The 14,189-nt window shown below is 45.2% G+C and overlaps 1 protein-coding gene across 9 annotated transcripts in view; it reads left to right on the plus strand.

Annotated features, from left to right (window-relative positions):
* The window catches only part of TBX4 (T-box transcription factor 4), a 119,433-nt gene that overhangs the window by 24,514 nt on the left and 80,730 nt on the right, over positions 1 to 14,189 (plus strand). Inside the window, exon 1 of one of the 9 annotated variants that reach the window (XM_039507837.1) lies at positions 7,133 to 7,152. The exons of the other annotated variants lie outside the window; for them this stretch is intronic. The gene's annotated coding sequence lies outside the window, so the exon portion shown is untranslated. Of the gene's footprint in view, positions 1 to 7,132; positions 7,153 to 14,189 lie in introns of those variants that run through there. 9 annotated transcript variants of the gene reach the window in all.

A 14,189-nucleotide genomic window follows, 5' to 3' on the forward strand; every position in this document is an offset into this window, starting at 1 on the left:
GTGATCAGGGCTTAATTGTAGAGCTGAGGCAATGAGCGATAGAAACAAACAATGGGAAGAGTGGGGACTGGGCTGGGGAAGGATAATGGTTATGGCATTGGGTCCTTGGTTGGTTAAGGTAAATGCACATTTTGATGATGAATCCCTATATATACCGTTGCATGAAATAGGTGACATGGAAGAGGTGGGTTTGTAAGCGGGATTACCGGCTCTTGCTTTCAAGAGAGATTCAAGCAGGGAACGTGAACATCATCTTCTGTCTCACTCTTGGGCTGGGTACGGTAGGAAACACCTTGCGAACAAAAGGATCAGAGAAAATGTACTGCCATCAGGTAATGAGAGAGCTGCAGTTGAACATGTGTATTACCAGAAATGCTGAAATGAATGGTGTTTCACTACCTAAAATACTCTTCTAGGGTATTGTACATTATAAGGTCCCATGTATGACATAAATTACCTCAGGCAAAACTCCCACTGAATCTGACAAGAGTTTTATCAAAGTAAGTACTGCAGGCTGAAGTCCTGAGTCTTACAATGGAATAAAATAATACGATTTCGCTTCACAGGTAAACAGGAATATACAATAATATAGTGTGAAGAATTTCTCCCCTACATTTTAACAGTTATGCACTGAGCAACACACACGTTAGGCAGTGGAAGAGATGTAAATGTCTATTAGAAACACAACGCACATCGTAGTTACGCTTCGGTCCAGATCCAAATCCCACTGAAGTCAGTCAGTGGGATCTAAACCACTAAGTATCCTACAGTCCAAATCTGGCCCTTTAACAGTGTCATGAACTCCAGATAAGCAGACACTGACTCCGTTATAGTGCTGTGGAAGATGGGACCCTCGAGTCTAGCTTAGAATTCCAATGGAAAGCAATGTAATTGTGGACAAAATGAATTTGTCCTAGCGAACAAAGGTTGGGGTAGTTGTGAGTGAATAGGCCACGACATTGGGACTGCCCACAGAGCCTAAGATTTTTGGTCACATATACATAAAATCTTACAGAAAACCTTTGAGAGCCATTTTTGTTAAAATCCCAGTCTGGTCTATCTGGGTGACCAATCTACAAAACAATGTAAAACTGCATTTATTCTGAATATTAACAATAGCAGCAAGGAAATGCATCACCGTGCTATGCTCACAAGAGAAAATCCTATAATTCTGTGGCTAAATAAAACATGAGACATGGAACAGCTCAGAGCTCTGTGGCTTTTTACCAACGATCTGCCAAAGCCAGAGCTGTAATCCCACAACGCTCAATAGACACAATGATGCATGTAGATTCAATACAATGTCTTTAAAGAACTTGCACTGAGAACTTTAAACAAGCTTTCTTGATAGAAGTGGGGCCATATAATGATGTAATTCGTTTGTAGAGACCTATTTGGATCTCCCAGTATTACAAAATCTCTCTAAAATGTATATTAAAAAGAAGAATGACTTTATACTCCACTCCAAAGTAAAAAGCCAGAAATTTCAGTGTCTCAAAGATGTGCTTGGAAGCCATATATTCTTTTCACTTAGGTATTTCAGTGGCATTTTCAGCATTATTTTTAATGAGATACAATGTTACCAAAGATCACTTTTGGTGGATAATACACTTACTGTTTATGGAGACATACACCGCTAAATCCGATGGTCATTGAAGTTGCTTATAAAACATGCATAGGAATCAAGATACTGATCACAAGAGTGATCTGGAAATATATTGAAAGCATTTTTTCAATTTATTGATAATATACAAATCTGATTTTTTGTTTTTGTCTTGTGAAGGAAGATGTGGAAGCTAAAATCTACGGTATTGTTGATCCAAATTTCAGGGTCCATTCAGAGAGCAAGTAGCGTTTAGTGTGTGTTAGACTTTCAAACCACAGAAAGAATCTGGTTATAATAGGCTAAGAAGTTGCTCCATGGTGTATGGTGCTCGCACAGGACCGCTTTCAAAGCCCACTGGAATCAGTGAGGGTATTTCAGTGGGGTCTGAACCACTGTTAACCTCTGTAACCTACGCTGAAAAGAGACTGTTCCATGAGAACCATATTTACTGATGTCTTGCATGGATCTAGATTTACTTTATTAATTTTGTAAATTATTGGCAAACAAGCTTCTGAAGAACATGAAATTGTGGAGAACATGTGTGTCCCCCCCATAGAAATTGACTCCAGATCATATCACATGTCTTCTCTTGGTCCTGTGTCTTCAAAGATGTATCTAAACTTCAGAATGCTGGAGGAAATTCCCCTGTGCAGAGGGATTTGTGTCTGTGTGAACCCTCTAAAACCCTACTTCTGTCTTAAGTGATGCTTGGGTCTTGTATAGGTCCTCTGGACTGCAGATCTGCAAGTTGCATTGTAATTAGTTTTAGTCATGGGAATTAAGTGTGACAAAGGTATCACTTAAGTTCATCGGGTCCGTTTGGATGATTTACATGTACTCACCTTGAAAAGTGAATATCCCCATCTTGACCACTAGTGATTACTTTCACTGAAATAACCTGAACAGAGGTTTTTAATCTGTATAATTTAGGGTGACCAGACAGCAAGTGTGAAAAATCGAGACGGGGTGGGGGGTAATAGGAGCCTATATAAGAAAAAGACCCAAAAATCGGGACTGTCCCTATAAAATTGGGACATCTGGTCACCCTAGTATAACTCCAGTTAAAGTCGATGATACTAATATCTTGTATGACACTGACCAAAAATTCTCTCAGCTTTGGCCTTGGTTTAATTTGGTATGAGGTAGTCTCTTTCTTCTCCTCTGCAGTTTGTCCTCAATCTCTATGGTATTGAAGAGACAGAATTAAGCTTGCTTTTTTTTTTTTTTTCTTGGAGCAATATCTGGAATCTTCTTGTTGTATTATGTGTTCTCACCAGCAGTTTGTAAACCTGCCCAGTGTACTGGGAGCTGCTAGGACTAAGTGAACCAGCTTTTGAAAGATGTGAACAGGTTCCAATTTGCCGTCCTCTTTATTCCAGTCCTCCTGAGGTTCCCCCATGACTAGTACCTGGCCTTCCTTAAGATTTAACTCACTGACAGCACCAGTGTTTCATCCTGCTTGAAAGCTGTGTGCTACACAGAGGGATGTTTCTAATGCCCATAATCTGTTCTGCCACCGTCCATTCCTTTTGTGACCCCACTGCTTTCCCTCTGTTTTCTTCTCAGCATTTCTTCTGCTCCACATCCTGGCTTGTCCAATTATTTGAATTATCTTGAACTCGGTTCTTTTTTTCCCCTCCTTAATCAGTCTTAATGAAAGTGTGCAGGGGAAGCCGAAATCAAACCTGAGTGTGATTTTTTTTTTTTCCTGGTGGTGGTGGAATCCAAATATTGGAGTAGGGGAGGTGAGGAAGCCTGAATTATTTTCCTGACTCTGCTACAGACTGCAAGACGTGATATTGGGCAGGTTCCTTAACCATGCTGTATCTCCGGGTTTTTTTCTCTCTCATCCAGCACAATAAAGTGCTCTGAGATCCTCTCATAACAGGTGCTACATTCTGTACTTGATTCATAGTCGTACTTTACCATGGCTGTAGGTCAATATTTAAAAAAAAAAAAAAGTCGACAAGGGTTTCAACAAAACTGACTTGTCCTGCAATTTAAAAGTAAAATTGGAACAGACAGTCGAGCCTTCCCCATATCTATCTTACTTGAGTGCCTTATTCCCATAGTATTTGAGTGCTTCGCGACACCTATATGGAATAGGACTGTCCTATTATCTCTATTTTACAAATAGGAAATTGAGGCACAAAAACCCCCAAGATGACTTGTCTAAAGCATCCCAGAGTCTGTGGCAGGCCTAGTCTAGCAGCCTAATCAATTGATTCTTCTTCCTTTATATACTTGGTGTCTCCTCAAGGAAAGCAAGGTTACTCTGGGTGAAAGTAGGAGTCATGCAGCAAGAACTCCTGAATCTCCAAATCTGGCAAGCGTTCCCAGAGCTGATAGTGTCTTTTTCTGCAACCACTTGTAAAACTAACCTTCCTCTGCTGGCTCCATATGCTAAGCCAACTTGCTTCCTGAGCCCTGACTGCAGGATGTAACACTCTTCAAGGGTTAACCCAAGTAACTGTCAGATGAGTGTAAAAATAGTCATAAGGCTGCGGTGGGTTTTTCTAAAATTAGAATTTACTGTGGTAATGGCAGCTAATGTATTGGATCACTGCAACATCCCTTCTCAGAATGAAAAAATAAATTGCACAGAGTGTACGTAACTGAGTCAATCCTATTTATTGCATTTAATCAAAACTTGATTCAGTTAAATGTATTCCATATGATAGCCATGCAGTTCCCATGATCGATTCCTAGTTCAAGCCAGTGGGGAGGCTCAGTAAATATTTGGCTTTTAAGCAGAGGGGAAGGTTCAAATGTTGTGGTGTTAGACATTAACCAGCTGAGTGGGGCTAATTTGCATATAGTGATATGAGCACAGGGTGTACATCCTAGGGGATATTTACTGCCTACAGATAATGTATTGCTAATACAGAATCTAGATCATACCCCACTCTGCACTGATTTTATTTTGTGTTTTTTGCATTGAAAGTGAAATTCTCCTCTGTGCAGAAAAGCAGCACAGCACTCGGCAGTGGTTTCAGTCCCACTGGAAGCCCTGTTTTGAGGGCTTCAGTAGGATTTAAAGAGGGGCAGAGGCCTCTTGCTTGGCTGTCTGCACAGGGGAGAATTTCATTGTTAGCCCTTCACCCAGCAATCATGTTCCCATAAGCAGCTCAGATTGCCGCTGAAATCAACAGGTCCAGGGCTCTAGTTGAGTGGGTCCAATTGCAAGATGGAGGTTTAAAATGGTAAACCCTTTTGGCAGAGAAATTCTTACATGGAGGGGATGGGAGAGACGACGATCGCGTGAATTCTCCAGGGTGGTGTATCAGGAGCTTCTACTTAAAATACGGGGATCTGTTTACACAGTGCATACCTTTGCTCATAATCCAGACTCTTGGCTTCATTGCAATATGGATTTTATGCTCGAACAATAGCAATATCATGTAAATTTCAGCCTGAACTTTCTCTGCCAAGCCTGACAGTTCCCACAGAATCCTTCTGACCCAGGCCTTAATTACCATTGCCCTCAGAAGGCTTCTATGCAGCTTGTCTGCTTGTCTTTGGTAACTGAATCTGGGGCTCAGGCGCCTCCCAGGAGTCCCTGCATCCCCTAGTCACAGCATTGCAGAGTCAGGGAAGAACTGGGTCCAGTGTCCTTAGTGTATTCTAGCTCTAGTGTATTGGATCTGGATCCAATTCTAGCTCTAGTGTATTGGATCTGGATCCAAAGTTATGGGGTCGGGGGAAGGGGACTCGGGAGAACGTGTTCAGAACTGGGGTGCTTGGTTGGACCCACTGCACAGAAAGGAGCCAGCGTAGACCCAAAATCTGGCAGTGGTTGGCTGCAAAACTTTGATCCAGGTCTGTCTCAGAGTGCGCGTTCTGTGCCTTCCCCTGTTCTTCACATGGTATATCCTGAAGTAATGTATTGCTCTCTCTGCTCACTCCTCCTGCCCTCTTTATTAGCTCTGTGATGCGAAGCTATTTCTTCCTGTATAAAGATGTGGCTTTTCCATTGTTTCCTCAGTCTCATGACCGATGGAATCGGGAATACATGGCTGTTGGAACTCGCCTGTAATTCTTCATTAATCAAGTCCTGTTGGGATACAGGGCAATAGCTAGTTGTATAAGATTCTTGTCCTGTTTGCTGGAAGAAAGTTCTGACAAGTCGCAGGGTAGAGGCTGCCTGCCCCTTCCGTGTCTTGGGCAGCACTGAGGACACTGCTGGTATTTAATAATAAAATAATTAAAGTAGTAATCAAATAAAAGTTCTGCTCTGAAAAGAAGTTTTTGAGCGACACAAACATTTCTCCTTCTCCTGCAAGTTAAGTGTTTAGAATTCTTCCTCACTGCGTGTGTAATTCACTACATTAATCTTCCCTTAAAACCTGCTCCTTCCACAAAGCCTCTCTGTATTGATACCACAAAGACAATTATATACTGCGGGGAGGGGGGAACACAGGTGGAGTGTTCTGAGTCTCAGCCTTCAGCTGGCTTTGTCTGAATTATATTGTCTACCTATTTTTTATTTTTTTTTAATTCTAAGCCCTTATGACAGGGGTCATGTCTTCTATGTACTGTACAGTACTGAGCATGTTGATGGGGCTACGTAAAATACTAAAAATGATTGCTAGCAATGTATAAATAAGCACGCCCTGCTGTTTTGATTAGAGAGCTATAAAACAGGTACAACAATACAATCTTCGGGCTCGATCCTGCTCCTGTTGAAACCAATGATGAAAGCAGGTGGGATCCCAATCAAAACACCATGTGCTTGTACAGTCAAAAAGTCACCTCTCCTGGGGTCTGGTTTATTAAGGAAAAGGTCATTCCAAAATAAGACTATATGAAGCTGCAGCCTAAACCTTCTCTCCAGGCTAAGCTGCATTTAAGATTCCTTCCTTCAGGGCCCGTCTGTCACAAGCTTTAGCTTCCCTCTTTAGAAAGCTACTTTCACCTCCCTTAGATTGCGGGTACAGTCTAATGAATCACACCTACTCCAGTGAGCCTGTGGATCCTACCCCTCTGTTACAAATGACAAAACTCCCATCAATTTCAGCGTAAGCTGCCCCAGGCCTGTATTCTGCATAACGCCCTTCCTACACACCACATTCCGAAAGGCTTTAGAGTTACTGCTTTAAAAAAAAATCAAATTGCAGAGTTCAATAATGAAACCCACTACAGAGGGCTAGGGGGAAAGATTTTCAGCTGATGTCTGGAATACAGCTAGCTGGAGAATGGGCATGGGATTCAGTCTGTTTTTTTCCCACTGAAAATTTTTATTGGTGGGGAGGGGGGGAATTAACCCATTTTTTTTTTTCAGTTCAATCAGAACTCAGGAAAGAAAATTGGTTAAGCAAAATTCCATCCACTCTCCTCCCGCCATTTTCCACTGAAAACTGTCTTGAGGGACAGTTTCCAACAAACCTTGGCTGGAAATGCAACAGGTTGCTGCAGCAGAGGGACACACACAGGAGTCTCTTTCAGATGACGAGAACCGCAACAGGGAAGGCTCTTGTGCCAAGGGGTAGTGAGCGCACGTGGAGGGACGGAGAGCAAGCCATTGCTAGACAAGCAAAGGGAGTAAGGTGAGCCTAGGAAGAAAGCACATCAGTAAGTGAGGTTGGAAAGGTTTAAAAAACAGTCTGCTTTGGCCTGGCTACTGGGTGAGGGAATGAAAGATTTTTAAAGTTCAACTTAACTGTTCACTTGACTTGATTGCACGGGCATTTTGTGGGAAACTGGCTCACGCTTTATATTGAGGTTCCACTTATAAAGGGTTACTAAGTAGAGTTTTAATAAATGGTAAATCAAGTAGAGTCCAATAACTCAATAGTGTGCTTATAGGCTCATAACCATCCATGGCACCACTACTCATGTCTGCATCATGTTTCTAATGTGTATTATTAACTGTTTACAAATGAAACCCCAGTATGAATGGGGGATGGGAAATGTAAGCATTTGATATTTCATACTAGGCAAGAAATGTCCTACGTGAACATTAATACCGTGTTTGAGCCCAGTGATCTGACTTTGCTTCACTCCGAATGGAGTCCTTGCCTCCTGTTTGGTGCCCCCCCCCCGGTTTTAATGTTCAGTGGTACAGTCTGCAAGGCCTGGGATCAGTTTTCGGGGCCATTCTCACATTTGCCCGCCCCAGTAGATTGCGGCAACACTTCTGCCTGTGCTACATGCAGCTAGCCGCTGAAGGGAGCTCCCTCCAGCCTGCCTTAGCTGAAGGAAGGCCAATTCAAGACACTGAAATGAGATGCAGGGTACAAATCCCCAGGTTGGTTCTGCAAACTCTCATTGACTCCCCTGTAGAAGTCTAGAGGACCCAAAGATCAGGCCCCCAGGGAAGAAATTAGCAGTGATAGTAGCAGTCCCCATAGTAGACGCCTTGTAAACAGCGGGGAAGGGAAGATCTGATGCTGACGAGACGCTTCTGTGTCCAAAATATGAATTTGTGCAGTAAAAAGCCAGGCTAGCTAAACTAGGAGAGTTTGCAGAGCCCCTCTGGAAGAAAAATGAGAAAATAATGAATTACCCGGATTGACTATTTCTAAACATGCCCTAGATTAATGTGCCAAGTCTTCTCCATAATGCAGAAGGCATGAAATAAATCCTGCCCTCCCAGAATAATGAGGGAATCAATAGGATTATGAGGTTAGGGCTGGAGTAAACCTGAATGACAGCTGCAAAATAAATTTTATTTGGAGGACATGGCTGAGGTTAAATGAAACATCATAAATAACGCAAAGTCTTTGGAGGGGGCAGGGAATAGTCCAGAGATGTAAGGTTTAACAGCAGCCTCCATGATTGCTAAATCTGTCTAGGTTATACCAATTGCCTGCTTTCTGGAACAGCAGGACATGTGTAGTGCCCCAGACTTGGTTCCAGGCTTTTTAATGATTTGTTAGGCCTCTCCTCTGCCTGCTCAGCATCAGCTTGGAGCTGGAAGAGCTGGTACTAGGTGTGAGGATATAGCGAATGGGGTAGCATCCCTTTGCAAGCCTTCTAGTGGTGGTCGTGGGCTGCAGACTCTCTGCAAGGGGATTGTTTTAAAGTCCAAAACAAAAGCCCAGAACTCCACCTGTTTTTGTTCAAATTCTGGAAAATGCACAAAGATTCTAGCATAGTCATTGTTTGTTTGTGTTACTGGGTTACCATGTAAAATTATCCCTCCTGCAGTTGAAAATCTTAAATTTTGGTTAGATTAGAAGAGAAGATAGTTACATGAATCATTAACGGGGCACTAGATGGCACTGGCTGGAAATGGGATAGCTAGACCAGAGGTGAGCAGCAAACTACGGTCTGCGGGGCACATCCGGCCCACGGGACCGTCCTGCCCGGCCCTTGAGCTCTCAGCCGGGGAGGCTAGGCCCTGGCCCTGGTCCCTTCCCCTGCAGCCATGCCGCCGTGCAGGCAGCGCTCTGGGCGGTGGAGTTGCGCGCTCCTGCTGCACAGCGCGGTGGCGTGTCTGGTTCTGGCCAGGCAGCACAGCTGCCAGACATGCTGCTCTGAGCGGCATGATAAGAGGGCCGGGGGGTTGGATAAGGGGCAGGGAGTCCCAGGGGGCAGTCGAGGGTGGCTGGATGGGGCGGAGGTTCTGGGGGCAGTCAGGTGATGGGGGTTGGATAAGCATGGTAGTCCTGGGGAGGGGCTGTCAAGGAGCGGGGATGTGGATAGGGGTCAGGGGATGGGGAACGGGAACAGGGGTTGGATAAGCATGGGAGTCCCGGGAGGGCCCTGTCAAGGGGTGGGGGTGTGGATAGGGGTCAGAGCAGTCAGGGGACTGGGAGCAGGGGGGTTGGATGGGGGTTGGGGGGTCCCAGGAGGGGGCAGTTAGGGGACATGGAGCAGGGGGGATTGGATGGGTCGGGGGTTCTGAGGGGGACAGTGAGAGGTTGGTTAGGGGGGGGAGGCACAGCCTTCCCTACCCGGCAACCCCAATGTGGCCCTGTGACGAAATGGTAATGTTCTTAATGTTTTCTCTGAATACTGTGTGGGTGCCTCAGGCTCCCCCAGGCCGTTCTTAAGTATCTAGGTGGTGGGAGAAGGGGGTGTGGTTGCTGCAGAGCAAAGGGCCAGTGCACCTGAATGCCTGACACTCTGTCTCCTAGCAACTGATGGCCTAGGCCCCTCCTCTGCAAAGGTGCCAACTGAAGGTGTTGGAGACAAAGAGGTGAGGTGACCTCCTGGCCTGGGAAAGAGACAAAGCCCAGAGAGGAGGGGCTGGAGGGGGTTTCAGTTTTGAAGCTGGCTGGAAAATAGAGCGGGATGCCCCGGTGGGGCTTGGGCTTCCCAACGGGGCTGTGGCCTCCCTGAGGGCCCCAGATGGACCTAACTAAAGGGGGTCCTGCTGTCTGTGCCTGCAAGACCTGTCTTGGACTGTGTTCCTGTCGTCCAAATAAACCGACTTGACTGGCTGGCTGAGAGTCATGGTGAATCACAGGAAGCCAGGGGTGCAGGGCCTTGTGTCCCCCCACGCTCCGTGACAGACCCTGTGGCCAAAAAGTTTGCCCACCCCTGATCTACAGCCTTTGACATCTAAGTTGTTGGCACAAATCTAGCCCAGGTCCACAATGACCAAAACCTGATACCATCTGGTAGCTCTTTGGTGGCTTCTGTGAAATGGGTTCATCCGTTCACTTTGCAGTTGGTGCTAATTGGTCTCCTGGTTTGCAGCCTCTGCAGAGAGGCTAAAGACTGAATGGCCCATGGTGAATGAAGCAGCTCTGCCCCACTGAGCTCTTGCGTGGTCAGAATGAAGGCCTGTGTGAGGGAACCTGGCACTGCCACCGCTTCCTATGCGGTACTTGTTCTGTGGATTAATAGAAGGCCTCCCTGTGCAAGTTTGTCAGTCCGGCAATTTTTCACGAGCCAATGATAGGTGCACACAACAGCTCATCGTGCTAAATATGACAGGTGAGTCAGAAATGTGTACCGTGACACAATGAAGATAGGAAGGTTCAAACTCCCTCCCCTTCCTTGGATCCTTTCCTGTCCCTCTTAAATTACATTGATTTCTGTCATCTAGTATCCACAAAACAAGATTTTTATGCTGCAGAATCCTGGTCTCCAGTCTGTCTCTCTAGGCTCATATGACTGAGTCAGGTGGTCTTTTGCTAGCCCTGATAGGGGATGTTTGTGCACGTCAAAGAACCAGTGCTCATTCTGGTACAATTCATCATGATTAGCAGCCTCTGCTGGGAGAGGCCCCTAATGGGAATAACAGGAGGTATTCCAGGTCAGAGTGAGGTGCGTTACCAGAGCTGTGTGGGGAAGCACCTGCATGGAGCAGCATCTGCCCCCAACCAGGGCTGGCTTTCTCCAGTTGTATTAGTCCCTCACTTTCATGAGCGCCAGATACACATGGCGCGGGGAAACAAATGCACAGCCTCCTCCCGTATCCCTGAACCAGCTCCTCCGCTTTGGCATCGTCTCCAACACACCAGCTGTTTGGAGAAGACCGAATAGATCTGACATCATGGAAAACAAATTAAAAGGGCCTAGGGGACTAACACAAACCCGGAGACTGCTGGGCAATAACGAGTTGAACTGTGCAGTGAATCGACGCTTTCCACCTCATGCAGCCATGTCGGGTATTCCAGACTCGGGATCTGCTCCAGCACATATCTAGCGCTGCATCGTTTAATCAAGATTCCTGGGGTTTGATCCTTCACAAAAAAGGCATTTTCCAACATCTCACATGAACATCCATGGGTATTTCCTTCCTGCCTTCCCTCTTTACCTGTGGGACGCTAAAGTGGTACATGGGAAGGGTCACCATTTTTTTTTTTTTTGGCCTAACTCCCAGAAATGTGTGGCCAGTTCCAAGAACAAGGGAAACTGCCCTGCTAAGCTCCTATGGGACAGCTGCAGTGCTCTCCATGCTCATCTGAGACTGATCCAGCTCCCATTGAAGTCGAGGAGTTTTACCATTGACTTCAGTGGGGGTGGCGTTGGTCCCAGGCTGCCTCTGAGATAGTCCTTTCCTAGTCTAATTGTTGTTTTATTTGTATGCTGCTTTTACTAGAAAAGACGCTTTGCTTTGACTTAAGAGTGTGTCCCAACATTAGCAGCCAGTTTCTTGGCATTTTGGCCTTTGGGGGGGACTTAATGTTTGGGCTCTCTCACCCGTTCTAATTTAAATGACCAATTCTTGGTCAAATAGCAGAAGAGGTAGCACAGTTGTGAAGAGACTTAGGCAGGGCCAAAGGTCCTATAGTGGTAATGCTGCTTGTTTCTACTCTGAGAAAATGTCATCCTAAGGCCAAGCCTGATCCTACTGAATCCAATGAGTGTTTTGCCATTAAATTTGGTGAGATCAGGACCTGGACTTTAGGGTTTGTCTTAGCACACTGAGTTGCCCTCATTTAACTAAACTTTATATGGTTAAGCTGGAGCAAACTCCTGGGTGAATTAGACCTAAATATATGGAAGCCAGTTTTAAATTGAATTAAGTGTGTCCACACATGGCTTTGCACTGGTTTAACTTAGTCAAAGTGGTGTAACGCTATGTGTAGACTGGCTCTTAGCGGATGAAGCCTTGTTCCATTTCCTATTCTGAACACAGTGTAAATGTTCGGCAATAGGAAAGAGATTTTTGCCAATGTACTTGATCCGTGCGCGTCCATGTGCTCACTTAGGCAGGTTACTAGGGCTAGTTTTTAGTTTTAATGCTGGTTCCGTGTGTGTGTATATATTTTTTTTAGCTCTTCCTCCCCCCCAAACATGTAAACTTGTACCTGTGTGTATCCTGCAAACCTACACATGCTTGTATAGAACACTCATCCATGTGAGTCCGTTGTCATGCACATCCACACCCAACGCATGCACATACGTCTCTCTCGCCCACCCACATGCACCTGTTCCTGTGTTATGAACATCCACAGACATGTAAATTAATACAAGCATGTGAACATTCACGCACGAGACCTTTGTAAGGGAAAATGCAGAAAATACCTTGGGTTTTTTTCTCTTGACATAAACTGCTCCTGTAACGTTTAGAGTTAGTCATATTTCTTAGGCTTTAACATAAAAGATGAAATATTTACATGTGAGAGGGTACATTGCTTGACAAAATTCTTGGAAGAGTCCGCACTGGTGAGCCACATGCTTAAGAGAAGGATCTGCACGGTCTAGTTCCAGTCCCAAGGCCTAATTCTGCACACAGTCCCATATGTGAATAACTTAACTCACATGACCAGTCTCACCGACTATCTGCAGGATGTAAAGCCGTCAGGGGCATGGGGGTTTGCAGGCTTGGGTCATCGGTGATTCACATTATACACTGTGATAGATTCAGTTCTGAACAAGTGTGTGCGGAAAACCAATTGTGCAATTAGTTAAAGTAATTTGCTCAGCTTTTATTTTTGTGTTCTAAAAAAAAATACAATCAGATACAAAGAACACGGAGTCTAATGGCAGATGGAAAGTGAGTGATGGTAGCTCCTTGCTGTCTTGCTCCCAGAGCAGGAGTGGCACAGAAACTATAGACAACATGGGATCTACTTCAGGCAGTAAAATGTGGGCTGCTAATATAGTTACATTCTGCAGTCCTTAATGAAGCAACTCACCCATTGTAGTCAATGAGCCACCTTCCCCATTCTCTGCTCTGGGGAAATGCCAAGTAACTTTCAGGATTTGTACGGGGGACTTCATTCGAGTAAGGGCCGAATAAGCCTAAGGACTCTGGGATCCAGATCTTGAAGTCTTTACTCAGTGGTTCCATGACCATGTTACCTGACGATCCTTGTTTAGTCTATCCATGGCCATGCGGTTGCTCTTTGTAAGAGGAGAACTTGCCTCAGAGCATAAATGCAAGTGCTGCAGGCTGCATCTCCTCCGCTTTATAAACCTTGCCCACTGCACTACATGTTCTTGGAGACGCTGCATGTTGGGGTGGGTGTTTTACATCTCGCGTGTAAACTCTCTTCCAAATCCCACCTCTGAGGTCAAGGGAGAACTGGCCAACACCTGCACTCTGAAATCAATTCTGCCTAGCGCACGAGACTTCGTGCTGTGTCACTAATTGAAAAGTTTGGGTTTGATTTTTAGAGGCTCTGCTTTTAAGAGTGAGCTAATAGTGGAGGTTTCATACAGTAAACAGATAATCTCAGCTATTAAGTTATTTATCTGGGTCTGTTTTTTCCACTGTGCGGAATATTAACTTATTTTGCAGTGCCTCCTGAGGCGGCTTCTGGGTTAAAATGTAGATGACATACATGAGGCTGGGCTAAATACTGTCAGGAAAACACATTTGGTGTTTTAATTGGGAAAACATACTCCTTGTTTTTATCACCCGGGGGCCTGGATTCTGTAGAACAACAATATAGTGCATTCCAGGAAGGAAAGAGGAAAATGTACTGGAAGTGCTTGGTGCTCTGGTTCGAAGACCGGTAAGGGTTTGATGTAAATACACAAGTGAGTGGGTTCAGAGCTTAAGGGTGGAAACCGGGCCATGCCCTCTGTTAGCATTGGAGGGAATTTGATGGAGCACCCAGCCCTATGTTTCACAGGGCCCTTTGTAAAGTCATATGTTCAGGAGGCACTCGGCTCCCCGCTAATATCCGAGACTGGGGACGTCGGCCTCTGCAGGTCTGCAGCACTCTCTTTAAGC

This window comes from Mauremys reevesii, linkage group 20, assembly GCF_016161935.1.
Source record: "Mauremys reevesii isolate NIE-2019 linkage group 20, ASM1616193v1, whole genome shotgun sequence".
NCBI lineage: Eukaryota > Metazoa > Chordata > Testudines > Geoemydidae > Mauremys > Mauremys reevesii.